Below are 14,132 nucleotides of genomic sequence, written 5' to 3' on the forward strand. Positions count from 1 at the left end.
TCATATAAAATTGGGACTGGTGGTATAAATAGGAATCCTTTTTGTTGGTCATTTTCATACCCATTTCTACTGCCAAATCTTGTTGACCCTTTTATGTATTATTTCCTGCCTTTAATGTGGTGTACATTTCCTATAAAATAAAAACTGGAGAATGGCTTTCATTCAGCTTAAAAATAAATATTTCCTCCTTTCTGGCCGCTGCACAGATGATGACTGTCACTGCAAGTACAGGTGTGTGTCTGTCAGAATTAGAAGGTTTCCCATGTTCATGTGACACCTGTACTGACTTCCATCTGCACACCTGTAGCACTCGGTTCTGATTCCATCTGTGTTTCTTCCAGGTGATGAGTATCGTAGAGATCATCTCATATTTTCCTGCGTATCTCTAGTTTTTTACACAATATTTACTGAGCAAATTAATGTCTCCTTCTGTTTCTTACCTAATTACTTATACATCCATTTAAAAACTGGTATGTTAAAGAAAAATATAAAGGTAAGCAAGCTCATAAAGAGGTAAATTAAAATTTGGGGACACAAGGGTGCCTGACTGGCTCAGTCAGTAGAGCATACACCTCTTGATCTTGGGACTTGAGTTCAAGCCCCACCTTGAGCATGGAGCCTACTAAAAAAAAAAAAAAAAAATCAGTTCTGAGGCACTTATACTCTAATAATGTCTGAATTAGGTATTTAAGGAAAGTAGAAAAGAAATACTAGATAGACATGATCTATTTCTTTAAAGCACCTCTAGATAATGGAAAGAGAGGGCATGAAAACACATACACAAAATGTAGGAACATCTATCACTGAAATGAGTGCAGGCATTTTGTTCACACACAAATACAAGCCACACAAATACAGTCCATTTTACTAGTGTTTGAGTATGCAATTTTGTGCTTGAACTTATTTCTTGCACTCTTTTCATTGATTCTAACTCCTCCATTTTGATTTTGCATGCTGCTTTCCCCCCCCCCCCCCCCCACCTATTCCGCTGTTATGTATTTGGTGGATGACAGCTGTCCTCAGTGTTAAGCCACAACAAAGTCTGGAGGTATATCTGCTACAAAAATATCATAATATGTATTTCAAAGCCAAAAGAAAAAATCAGGTGTGGATTTCCAGATTCCCTCCACCACTGCTTTCCACAATAGTTTGGCTATTGTGAATATTCTAGACTTGTTCTTCCTGACCCTCACTCCTAAGAGCTTATAATTGTGTTGCTCTGCTCCGTCTATGTTTTTGCCAGCTCTTACCTCACCATGCACACACACACACACACACACACACACACACACACACACACACAGGTGTCTTGCCTGCCTCTCTTATCTTTGTGTGCCTTATCTTTCTTTTTCAGCCTTTTGAAGTACCAGATAATCTGACAAACAAGTCTTCAGGGATATATTCATGGAGAGGGCGTATGTCGATTTCTCTAGACCTCTAGAAACAATGTTTTCATTGGATGACCCAGGAGGGTACCCCTCAAATGCCTCTAAAAAAGCAGATTGTTGCTCAACCTGTAGGTAGGGTTGGAGATCTGGATTCAGGAATGATATGCTTGATTAGACATTGGAAGACTAGCAGTGTAAATAATGCTGCACATATTTGCAAATGGGATTGATATGGTGGATGTAACTGCTCACCACTCATACTACCTACGTGTAACTTGACAGAAGCCCTCTTGTCTTGGCCTGAATAAGCTGGCAGGGAATCAGGGAATCTGAATAATCATTTCAACAGTTGATTTCGCTGGTAAAGAGAGCATTCTCAATTGTCTGTCCTTCCTTTTTGGGTAGGGGAAACTGACTGGGGCCCATATTCCAGACCCCAAAGTCTGCATATCATAGATCCTTAGGCTTGGAACCCACTTTACAGATCACATGAGCAAATCCACAGTCCACGCAGGACTACCTCTGCAACACCCCTCCTTGGACACCAATCTGCCAACCAGGCGGGGATGTATCAGCAAGGACAAGTAGGGCCCCATGAATAGCCTCTTTTATCTTGGGTAGAATTTGTGGCTGTCAGTCAGCAGCCTGCTCCCCTAGCCAGGATAAGCATTAACAAATTGTCTTTTCCAGACTCTGTGTGCTAACATGCCATATAGGAATTATAGTTGCATTATTTCATTTGTTCATCAAATTTACAGATACCTATTATATATTTCCATTGTTTCAGGTGGTTTTCTGAATATCAAATGTTTATATTTTCCATTATTACATTTCAAATCTAAAGTTACTGGGTGGGTACTTCTGTAAATTTCAGTTGCCATGTACATATTTCTTTCAAGATTAGTAAACACATGTATATGTTCTTATTAAATCCTTTTTGATTTCTGCCGAGAACAAAAGGAAAGGGAGGGAAGCTCGTGTACCTGGTTGTCACTGTGCTAGGCACCTTGCACCAAAGCTTCTGAGGGGGATTCTGTTCTAAGGACATACATGAGAGAACTGAATCCTGCAAAGGTTTGAATCTGAATCTGCTTGGTCACACAGCTAGGAAAATGGCCAATCAGGATTTGAAACCAGCTCTACTGGACTCTGTGCTGGCTGTCCTGCCTGGGGCTTCTTCTCTGGGTACTTTGTTCCTATGTAGCCTCCCCAGTGTGCCCAGAGTTTCCAGGAATCTCCATTCAGCAATTCCTTCGACGATGTAAATGGTGGCTCCTACCTCTATCACCCATTCCAAAACAAAAACGAGAAGAAAAACCTGCTCTCTCCACCTTGTTTTCCCCTTACTTTGCAATCGCATTGCTTTCTCTCTCTTTCCAGCAAAGCAACTGGAAAGGCTTGTCATCTCTCCACTGTCTTCGCTGCCTGGCTCCCCACCTTGCTCTACAACGCGGCTTGCTTCTGACTCTGCCCTTCTGCTTTCAAAGGTCTTCAAACTTGTCTTAGTTCAAAGAACTTACAGCACAACTTTCTGCTGTTAACCTCTCTCACCTTTGAAAATGTCCAGTGTTGACGAGTCCTTCCTTCTTAAAACCCCCTCCTTTCTCGTAGACACACAATGGAGCCATTTTCTCTCCTGGTCCACCTCCAACCTTCTCTCATCCCCAGGCTCTTTGACTACCTCTTCTTGTCTCACCTGCTGCTTCCATGGGGGAGACTGCTTGGTGTCTGCCTTTTTTCTTCCCCCACTTCCACTTCCTCTTTCTCTGCATTTAATTTATTTTTTTCCTATGAAGTCTTATCCATTGCCATGGCCTCAACTCTCAAATATATGTCTTCAGTTCCAGACCTTCCTTGTAAAGTACATACTGGGCATCTCCTGGTGCATGTCTCAAGATGCTACAAGCTTCTCTCCCCTCTCTCCCCATTGCATCACTCAATAGACCCCCAGCCCCCAAACAATTGGTTGCTCTGTACTTGGTGATAATGTAATACCTTTAGATTTCTCTTTTATCACTTGATGTATTATAATTATTTATGCATCTGTTCCTTCTGTGGTTGATTAACTATGGAAGAGCTTATCTTCAATGCTTGTAATAGTTTCTTCCATTTTTAGCATCGTTTCTGGCCAAAAGTAGGGGCTCAGAAAACATTTGTTGAATAAATGACTCAGACTGCAGATATGCCTTTACAGACTCAACTGAATCATTCTGAAGTAAATCTGGAAGCACAGTAATGAAGCCTACCTTTATGGCTCTGTTTTCTGTGATCCATACGGATAACCTGAATCCCTGAGATAAAAATGTGGGCCACTTTTGTTGAATGTTCTAAGCATGTGAGTGAAGAATACTCAGGTCTTGGCAAGGGTTCGGTTTTAGTATTTCATCCCACTGTAAAGAGTTATATAACCTTAGCTTCTATGTGATGACTCTATACCAAGCCCACCAGAACACAGTAGAACCATCAGTTCAGTCCCAGTGCCCAAATGTCCTGACCATGAGCCTGCATCACAGAAACACTCTCCAACTTTGCCACTCATGTTACCTTCCTTTTTCTTTCTCATCCCTCAGTTCACTGCTTATAATTATTCCCAATAGATTTGACTCAGTCCATACAGCATCACCTCTGGTAAGTTAGAAAGTTCTGAAGGTTTTAGGTGCAGCCATGAGAAGTTATGTAGACTGAGTATTTCTTTACAACCTCGTATCTCAGACAAAATATAAAACTGTTTGTTACAAAGATGTTTTTCTCAGTCCCGTACAGAATAAAGCTGAATTGGACAAGGTATGATTGAGTAGGTATTTCTAACTATAGTCAATCGGTAAGCATTGATTAAGCTTTAGAGTGAGCAAGGCATTGTTAAACATAGTGGGTAATAAAATGAAGAAAAAATGTGGTTCCTGTTTTAAAGATGTTTGTTGCTGACTCATTTAGAAATTGATCACAAGTATTATGTAATGTCCTGAGTCAGTCTTAACAGCCTAAACCTATCTGTACGTCACAATCACTTTGGTACCTTTAAAATAGTAAGGATGCCTTGAACCCACATTGGACACAACTGAATCAACATTTTTAGGGGATTAAGCCTGAGAATCTGCATTGTTTTTTTTTTTGTTTTTTTTTTTTTAAACAATTTATCAGCTGGTTGTAACGCAGCCAATAGTCTGGCTTTTAGAAACCACTGGTCCATGTTTCACCTAAGTAAAACTCAGTGGAAATATCTGGCTGTGGGAATAACTAAAAGAGCCGTGTTAATTTGTCCCTTCAGTTTTAGTGACACAATTTTTAGAAACTCAGACAAATTTTCAGTTTCATAACTTTGTAAAGTAAAAGCTCAGAGAAAAGAAAAATGTAAGTCCATTTTTTTCCTAAGTGAAATGTCTGCGTTTTTTTTTGTGTGACTTTTATATAATTTACTTGTCATGCTGGAATGGTTCATGATTCAGCTTTGCTAATCAGTGCTAATAGCAAGAGCATCTGGCATATTGGAATAGAATTAGTTATGGCAATCATGAAATTCAAATCAAACAACAAATATTATCAAGTGCCAGCTATGTGCCAGGCATAGCATACAAATCACCAAAAATATTTTAAAAATAGATGAATTGAGCTACTAAGTAAAGGCAGACTATGGGAAAATATTAAGTAACAATGATTTCTAGGTAGTAGCATATTATCAGGGGAATTATAATAATCCTTCTGAGTCAATCAAGGGCAAATTGAATGAAATTCTGTAGTGTTAGAGTTAATGCCATTGATGTTGGTGTTATTAACTTCATAGTTTTAGTACACATCAAAATGGACTTCAAAGGTCTTGTGTTGCATACATTCAGTAGGGTATTTATTAGTTTCCCAAGCTTAGGAAGGTCAATTTACTAATTTTAAGACAGCCAAAAGAATATAGAGGTGGAATAGTAAACGAGTTGAAGGAAAGTGTGAGAGAGAGGTCTCCTGATCCATGATGATTGACTTAGAAGCAGGAACTAAATTATTCCTTTGGCAGAGGTGTGGGGGAGGGGAAAAGAAAGCAGAATGATAAATGAGGTCGGTTTTGGTAGAGGTCAAGTGTGTGGGGAAATGGGGGGGAATGTCTTTAAAGGTAGAAGAAAATTATATTTGGAATCCACAATGGCATGGTATGCTCATGTTCTAGAATCTAGAAATATATGGTTCTCCTTCAGATGGATGGATCAGGGGAAAAGAGGAAGGGATGACAGGAGGGTCTAGAAAGGGGTCAGATCAATATCTGGGACTCTAAATGTTTGAAGGAGGATTTAACTTCCTCCCTCTGCAATCAAAAGGATTTGCAAACCAATCAAAAGAGTTTTGAAATTTCAATTGAGAACAACTTAGAAGTTAGATAACACTTCCTACATTTCTAAACAGTAGATTAAAACATGTAGATTAAAACAGTAGATCTAAACATGGTTAAATTTTCTTTATATTTATTTATTTAATGTTTTATTTATTTTTGAAAGAGAGAGAGAGAGAGAGAGAGAGAGAGCGTGAGCACACTAGCAGGGGAGGGGCAAAGATAGAGGGAAACACAGAATCCAAAACAGACTCCAGTCTCTGAGCTGTTAGCACAGATGTGGGGCTCGAACTCACAGACCATGAGATCATGACCTGAGCTAAAGTCAGCCACTTAACCAACTGAGCCACCTAGGTGCCCCCTGATTAGATTTTCAATGTAGTATTTCAACCCCCTGAAACTTCTTATGTAATAGCAAATAAATTTAAAGAAACCTTTTACCTTTTACTCAATGAAAATATATTTTCTAATGGCTGGATATCTCTCATAGGCCTTCTGAATGGTTTAGTGGCAATGTATTCTCCATATTTATTATATATCTTTCGAAACAATTAAGAGGATCATATTAACAAAAAAGAATGCTTCATCAGTTATGACAAATGTCATTCGTGTCCCAAGTTCTGTTTTTGGTGGATTTTGTTTTGTTTTCATTTTGGTTTTTGGCTTGTCATGATTTTAATAATAAAGAAAAGGGTTTTAATTCTTCTTTTCTCTTTTCCCTGGAGGCCTATTTACATGGAACGATCTAACTTATTCTCTACAATTCTAGAGGTTTCATGAATCCCATTTTGGGAGGAGGCACTCTTATTTGCAGACATTGGCTACTGACTTTTGGATTTGCAAATAGACTGCTATATTTCAGTTGTGCTTTATGGAAAACAGGTCGGCTTTGGGAGAAGGAACTTATTACTCATCAGAGGAACGTCATAGAAACAGACAAGATCAATTCATAAAAGAGAACTAGAGACTTAGAAGAGAATTTGAAAACACATTTTGTGCATTTTAATTCTTTAAACCCTGAACTACAAAATATGTGTACGTATATAAAATATGTGTACACAATCATCCATCCACACTAGATCTTATCTCACGAAAGGGCTAAATTAATTTATAAAAATACATACCATGCAAAAGGTTAACATAAATTTCTTGGGCAATCTGGGCCAGAGGACTATTTGTGCGAGAACCTAAGATGTAGTCATGTTCTAAAACAATGGGTAAGGGAAGGATACAAATTTGGCTCTAAACTTTCTAAGCCATCAGAGAAAAGAGGAAACAACATCCACTTATATGAACTATGGTGTTCCCAAGATCAAAGCATATCAGTTCTCTGGACAAAGCACAGCCTTCCCTAGCCCTGAGACCTGAGAGAGAGCTCTCTCTTGAGTCTTTGTAAAGGACTCTATGTGATCTAGGGACGATGCTGTCATCTCTGTATCACTGGGATGCGTACCACAGAGCCTTCCATTTGCTGTTTATCACAGTGTCCCTCAATTTAGGTCTGACAAAGCCAAAGTACAATTCAGTGAAAGCAATTCAATGGGTTACCAAAATAATGTAGCCCAAGTAGGAAGCTTCCAAACAGCATGATATGATACAAGGGACAAAATATATATCTGAATTGCCTTTCACATATATTGACAGGTGTGTTCCATGCACAATAAAATAGCACATGACGTCAGCACATCACTCAATAGTATTTAAGATGCTGAGAGGTAAGCAGGACAGGTAATGCTCTTATTTTCCAGTTAAAATAATCTAGGATTGGGAAGATAAATTTATCTGATCACACAGCTTGTGAGTGGGCCACACCTGGATTCTTAACAATGATCTCCTAATTCCAAGCCCAATGCTTTCCCCACCACATTCAGCAAGTTCTTATAGAGTAACTTCTATGGGCTTGCACCTTTCCAGAACTTAGGGACACAGCAAGTTGTGTGACCGGTGTCTCTAATCTAGAGAGGGAGGAGTAACAGATACTAAAAAATAAGCAAATGGATATTATCAGCTGGTGCTAAGTGCTATAAAGAACAGTAAGGAAGACAGAGAGCCAATGAATAGAGACAGGGATACAGGGAGGGAAGGTGCCATTGCAAATGAGAATCCTCAGAAAAGAACTCTTATGAGGTGATACTTGAGCAGAGATCTGAAGGAAGTGAAGTGCCCCGAGAGAAAAATATTCTCCTTTTATGCCAGATATACTGGCTAAGGTATATAACCCTCTTTTTTGATACTCTGCTCATATTTGGCTTATATATTTTAGACTTTTTTTTTTTGCCTCATGTAAAAATTGCCTTTGGTGATTATTATCACATTGGTAATTATTATGATGTGTCTCAGCTTGGTGGGAGTAAAATCTGCTAGACTGGAAAATAATCTAATTATATCATCCTAAAATGTGGTAAGAAATTTCCTGAAATATCCTGGCCACACACAGCCCCAAAACTGGGCTGAATCAAATAGCAGATGGAGTTTTAGGATATTATGGAATAAAGATAACCAGAGTTTGATGGCCAAAATTGTATCTTCCACAATGAATGAGCCCAAGGATCCATTTCAATTGGATCTTAAAGAGTCTAAAATCTCCCTCCTCTTGAAAGAAAGACTTCATGGAGCAGCTGGTGGCTGTGTAGGTCTAAAGGGTAACTAAGATGTAGCAAAGTGAAAAGAAGGGTAGAACTTGCTCCAAATCAAAGGAATAGATGCATAATGGGAAAAATAGTTCCTGCTATTGTGATTTTCTCTATTTACACTTTTTAGGGACTGGAAGTCCAACAAGAGCTGCAGGTTTGGCCTACCCCAAACTGGGGCAGCTTATGACACCACCGAGTGACCCCGGTTGCTCTCACCAAGATATCTTTGAACATGTGTTACCGTCAGAATCCTGAGACTGGCCAATATTACTTTATCTTTCATTCCTGCTGTCCTTCACCCCCCAAATCCCGGGCCTTTCCGGTCATCTGTCCTCACTTATCCTTTATCCTAGTTCTCTTCTGGGCTTCCTCTATCCTGGCTTGTCCCCATACTCTTCCCCTATTTGCTAGTCCTTTCCACTGGGCTTGCCAGAACCTCTATTCAATTGCAAACTACTCCATTCTTCTTAGTACAACCCAAGGTCAGATTCTAGCCTCGCTCCCACCTTTTTTCCCCAAAACTGTTACTCCTTCACCCTCATACAAAATGAACTTTTGGCTCAGGGTATTTTCATTCAAATTCAGTCCCGCCATCTTCCTGGGTGTCTTTTATATCTTGTGGGAAATTTATTTAATGCATAACATTAGAGTTTCCTGATCTCAGTTTTAATGAACTTCATCTCTACTTTCTTCCAGTTTTCTTTCCCCATGACCATCCACTCTATACTTCGCATCTAGGATTGTTATACTTCTATAATCTAAAATGTCATTAACCTGCTCTGACCACACCACAGCCTATTAACAACTCAACCTCTCTTACTTTTCTTTAAAAAAAATTTTTTTTAACGTTTATTTATTTTTGAGACAGAGAGAGACAGAGCATGAACGGGGGAGGGTCAGAGAGAGGGAGACACAGAATCTGAAACAGGCTCCAGGCTCTGAGCTGTCAGCACAGAGCCCGACGCGGGGCTCGAACTCACGGACCGCGAGATCATGACCCGAGCTGAAGTCGGCCGCCTAACAGACTGAGCCACCCAGGCGCCCCCCTCTCTTACTTTTCAATACACTTTGAAAGTATTAGGTGGTCCATGACTACACACTTTCCCTGGGTTGCCAGTACTCTGCTAGGTTCCCCATCTTCTCTATCAACCTCTGTACTGTGGTTTGCCATAAAATACTGCCTCGCTCTTTCGCTGAATCATTTGCCCCTTGTCCTGCCATTGTGTTCATTCTGTAAAATCTCTGATCAGACCACTGAGATTTCAGTCTCTGCAAGAGATATAGAGAAGATCCTATAACTCTATAGATTGGAACCATTGCAAATTCATATTAAAAAAAAATCAAAACAAAACTCAGTTGGACCTTAAATGCTACCTGGTGGTCTTTGGTATATCTAGACAGCCTTCTCTTGCATTCTTCATCAATAGCCAAGTTTCCTCATTCATTCCTTTTCTTTTTTTTGTTTTTATATGAAATTTATTGTTAAATTGCTTTCCATACAACACCCAGTGCTCATCCCACAGGTGCCCTCCTTAATGCCCATCACCCACTTTCCCCTCCCTCCCACCCCCCATCAACTCTCAGTTTATTCTCAGTTTTTAAGAGTCTCTTATGGTTTGCCTCCCTCCCTCTCTTTTTTTTCCTTCCCCTCCCCCATGGTCTTCTGGTAAGTTTCTCAGGATCCACATAAGAGTGAAAACATATGGTATCTGTCTTTCTCTGTATGACTTATTTCACTTAGCATAACCCTCTCCAGTTCCATCCACATTGCTACAAAAGGCCATATTTCATTCTTTCTCATTGCCAAGTAGCTTTCCAGTGTGTATATAAACCACAATTTCTTTATCCATTCATCAGTTAATTCATTCCTTTTCAACCACCTTTTCAGGCCCCAGCTCCAATTTCACTACCAGTTCTGATTGCCTAATGACATGGGTCTGGGAATCAGAATTTGATTCTCCTCCACTTCCTGAAGATGTGACTTTGGGCAAATTGCTTAACTTCTCTAAGCATCTGTGTTCTCCTATGTAAATTTAAATACTAACAACATCATTGTATTATGAAAATTTAATGAGGGAAATCCATGTCTAGTGCTTAACCTGGGATTGATAGATAATAAATATTAAATGTATGTTAGTTATTGTTATTATTCATGGGGGAAGCTGAGACAAATTGCCAGGAACTCCCTCAACTTTCTCCCATGACAACTACCATTTCATCTGTGTTTGTACCAACTTTTACTGTTTCCTGTCACAGAGGAATATGAATACTGACTCTGGTCTAAGGCAAATCTTACTCCAACAAATATCATAGATATCTCCGATATCTTCAGTTTTTCTCTTTACTGTTTTGACTCACTTTTCTGTCTTTAAACATGTTTAAGCCCCTCCCCTCCTACAGTTCTGGCTACCCTACTTTCACAGCCAAAAATATATTGATTTTAAAATACTAGATATAAAAGACTATTTTAAAAGACTATAGACTAGATATCTCAAAATTCTCAGAACCACAAAGAAGCTTGAATAAAAACATCATGAGCTAACACAAAGAGCTTCCCACTGTTTTCCTTGATCTCACTGCTAAATTTCATACCATTGATAACTTCTTCCTTGAAAGTCTTGGCTTCTGTGTGTCCAAGTCTCTCCCGATTTTCCTCCAAATTTCTTTTCTAAGCAAGTCTTTCTTTTCCTCTTTTTTAAACAAAGTTTATTTATTTATTTTTGAGAGAGGGAGAAAGAGAGAGGAAGAGAGAGAGAATCCCAAGCAGACTCTGGCTGTCAGTGCAGAGCCTGACGTGGGGCTCAATCTCACAAACTGTGAGACCGTGACCTGAGCTAAACCAAGAGTCAGATGCCTAACCACCTGAGCCACCCAGGCACCCTTTTCTTTGCCTCTTACTACTGATAGTCCTTGGGGTTCTGTCCTTAGCTCTTTCATCTTTTTATCTTATGTACTGTCTCTGGTTGACCTGATCAACACCTACTGATGTGCCTAACACTAAAGCTCATGATCCTCAAATCTCTCTCTCTGACCCAGAACTCTACCAAATCATGAAAACCTGGAAAGATATATGAGTACCCAAGATAACTAATTCAAAGTAGAATGTGTTAAACACTACAAAGGAGGTTCAGGGGGAAAAAGTGCTATGGAAGCCAAAGAAGAGGGATCCTACTCTTGGTGAGATCAAGCACAGGGAAAGATTTTTATGGAGGACATAAAATTACCCAAGCCTTGAAATGTGATAATTTCAAATATCACATTTCAAATGTGATAATTGGAAATATTTGGTGGCCAGGAGCAAGAGAAAAGGAAAATAAGGGAAAGTTTAGAGCTTGTTGGGGAGTGGTGAGCAGCCTGGATTTCCTAAAATTTAGCAAGGAGATAAGTCTGAATATTTAGTTTGGGGCTAGACCTGGCAGTGTAGACTTTCTCAAGTTGTTTTTTAAGAAAATATTTTTTAATATATTTTAGAGAGAGAGTAAAAAATACATTTTACTTCATGATCCAGTAAACAGATACAATATCTGCACATGCATCCTGAACAAGCTTCAGTACCTTCACAAAAGGACACAACGTTTCTATGTGCAAATGCACACTAATATTGCCTGTTCTATTACTAATTAAATTCTCTAATATTTTTAAACGTTAAAAATTTAATACTTTATATATTTCTCTTCCTTAGAATAAGACCATTTGAGAGCTTCTGATATATATAGTCCAGATGCATGTGACAATTTTTGGAGGTCATGTTAGCTTGGCAAGGATCTCATAAGCTTTTAAGCATTTTCATATTTTGTTGAATTTATACTCATAATGGATATGGGTTGAAAGCAGGAATTGTAACAAATGTTGAAGTTGAAATGCAATAAGGCAACAAGGACAATAACATTTAATTCAGTAAATGTCCTCAAGGTCATAACTAAATTCACATATTACATCCATTTGATCAACATTCTCAAATAGCACATCAATATGCCTCTAACATTTCAAAGTAGAATTAAAGAAGACAAAAATTTAGTGATGGTTATAACTATTTTGGCTTTCTCCTTGTTAGAAATAAGGCTGTACACACCTTTAATGTATTACTTTCAGAGAAGAACCTGTAATTAGCATACTGAGCCCTTCTCTGATGGCTCATTATTTAGAAATGAAACACAAAAATTATTAAACTGTTTTTTAAATGTGCAAAGTGCAATAATTGTAAACAAGTCTTGACAGCAGTTTTGGTCTGTTTTGGCTCTAACATGTAATTTAGTTATTTTTTAACTTTTCTTGTGAAATATAGCACAACTATAGAAAATTGATCTAAAGGTAGACAGAAAGCTCACTTTATCATCACAAGTCAAAAAATAGGATGTTCTCAGCACCCAAGAGGCCTCTGTCATGCCCCTTGTGGGTCTCAAGGACTCATTACAGAAAATGATGAAGATTGCTGTAGAGTATGGGATTTACCCTTACACAACTGTGTGAGCTGGGTGAATAGATTATATATATACACAGCTGCTGCTTCTGGGTCCTGTGCTGGTTCTGAAGTCAGCAGAGCAGGCAGTCCAGCCCAGGAGTCACAGAAGGTGAAGAAGGAGGTTTGGGGTGGTTGTGGAAGCACAGGTCTGCCCCATGTGCACCTTTGTGGCTAGGACCAAGGTGAACCGGGAGATGACTGACAGCATGCACTAAGTCAACCATGGCACCCTGCACCACCTTTTGTGCATAAAAAATATATGGTCACTGCTGTACCTTTGCCTTCCATATTGTGCTCAAGTTCAGATGGTCTATGCTAACCTAGAATTATAGAACGGAAAATTCTGGAAAAAGTCGTTACAAATAAGCTGACACTGTACAAATAACTACACTTTTCTTCTGCCAAAAAGGTAACCACTATCCTGATTCTTATAGTGGCCATTCCCTTGCGTTTCTTTTTTATTTAAAAACTGTATGTAATTCATACCTAAAACCCTATAATTTCTTCATTTTTCTGAAAACATTTATTCTAGTGGAATCCTATAGCTCAGATTAATTTATGTCTGGCTTCTGCTCAACATTCTTATTTGTGAGATCCATCCATGTTTTGTGTATAGCTGTAGTTTATTCCTTTTTATTGTATTCTATTATATGAATATCTATGACAATTTCATTGTCCATTCCACCATGAAAAACACGTGCGTTGTTTCCAGTTTGGAGGAATTCTAAATAATAGGGCTGTGATCATTCTTTTACTTGTCTTTTGGTGTAGATGTACACATATTTCTGTTGGGTGTACAGACCTAGGATAGAATACTGAGTCAAGGACTGTGCATTTGTTCAATGTTGACGATATCAAATTGTTTTCTAAAGTGACTGGATCGGTTTACACTTCCACTCCCCCCAGGAGCATATAAGAGTTCCTGTTGTTCTGTATCTTTGCCAATTGCATTGTTAATTTTAATTTTAGCTATTCTGGGGTTTGTGTAGAGGTATGTGATGTGGTTTTGGTTAGCCTTACCTTAATTACTAGGGGGCTTGAACACCTTGTTACATGTGTATTGGCTATCTGGATATCCTCTCTTATGAAGTTTCAGCTCATGCTCCTCTCTTATGAAGTTTCAGCTGATGCTTCATGCCTATTCTACTGGATTCTCTGTAGTTTTCATATTGATTTGTTGGAGTTTTTCATATATTCTGGATGAAATTCTTTTCTTAGTTATGCATGATGCAAATGTCAGCCATTCTGTGGCTTCCTGTTTTACTTTCTTGATAATATTTTTGTTGAAAAGGAATTTTAAATTTTAAGGTAATTCAATTTTCCAGTCTTTTTCTTTG

This window comes from Panthera uncia, chromosome F1, assembly GCF_023721935.1.
Source record: "Panthera uncia isolate 11264 chromosome F1, Puncia_PCG_1.0, whole genome shotgun sequence".
In the NCBI taxonomy this organism is placed as follows: domain Eukaryota; kingdom Metazoa; phylum Chordata; class Mammalia; order Carnivora; family Felidae; genus Panthera; species Panthera uncia.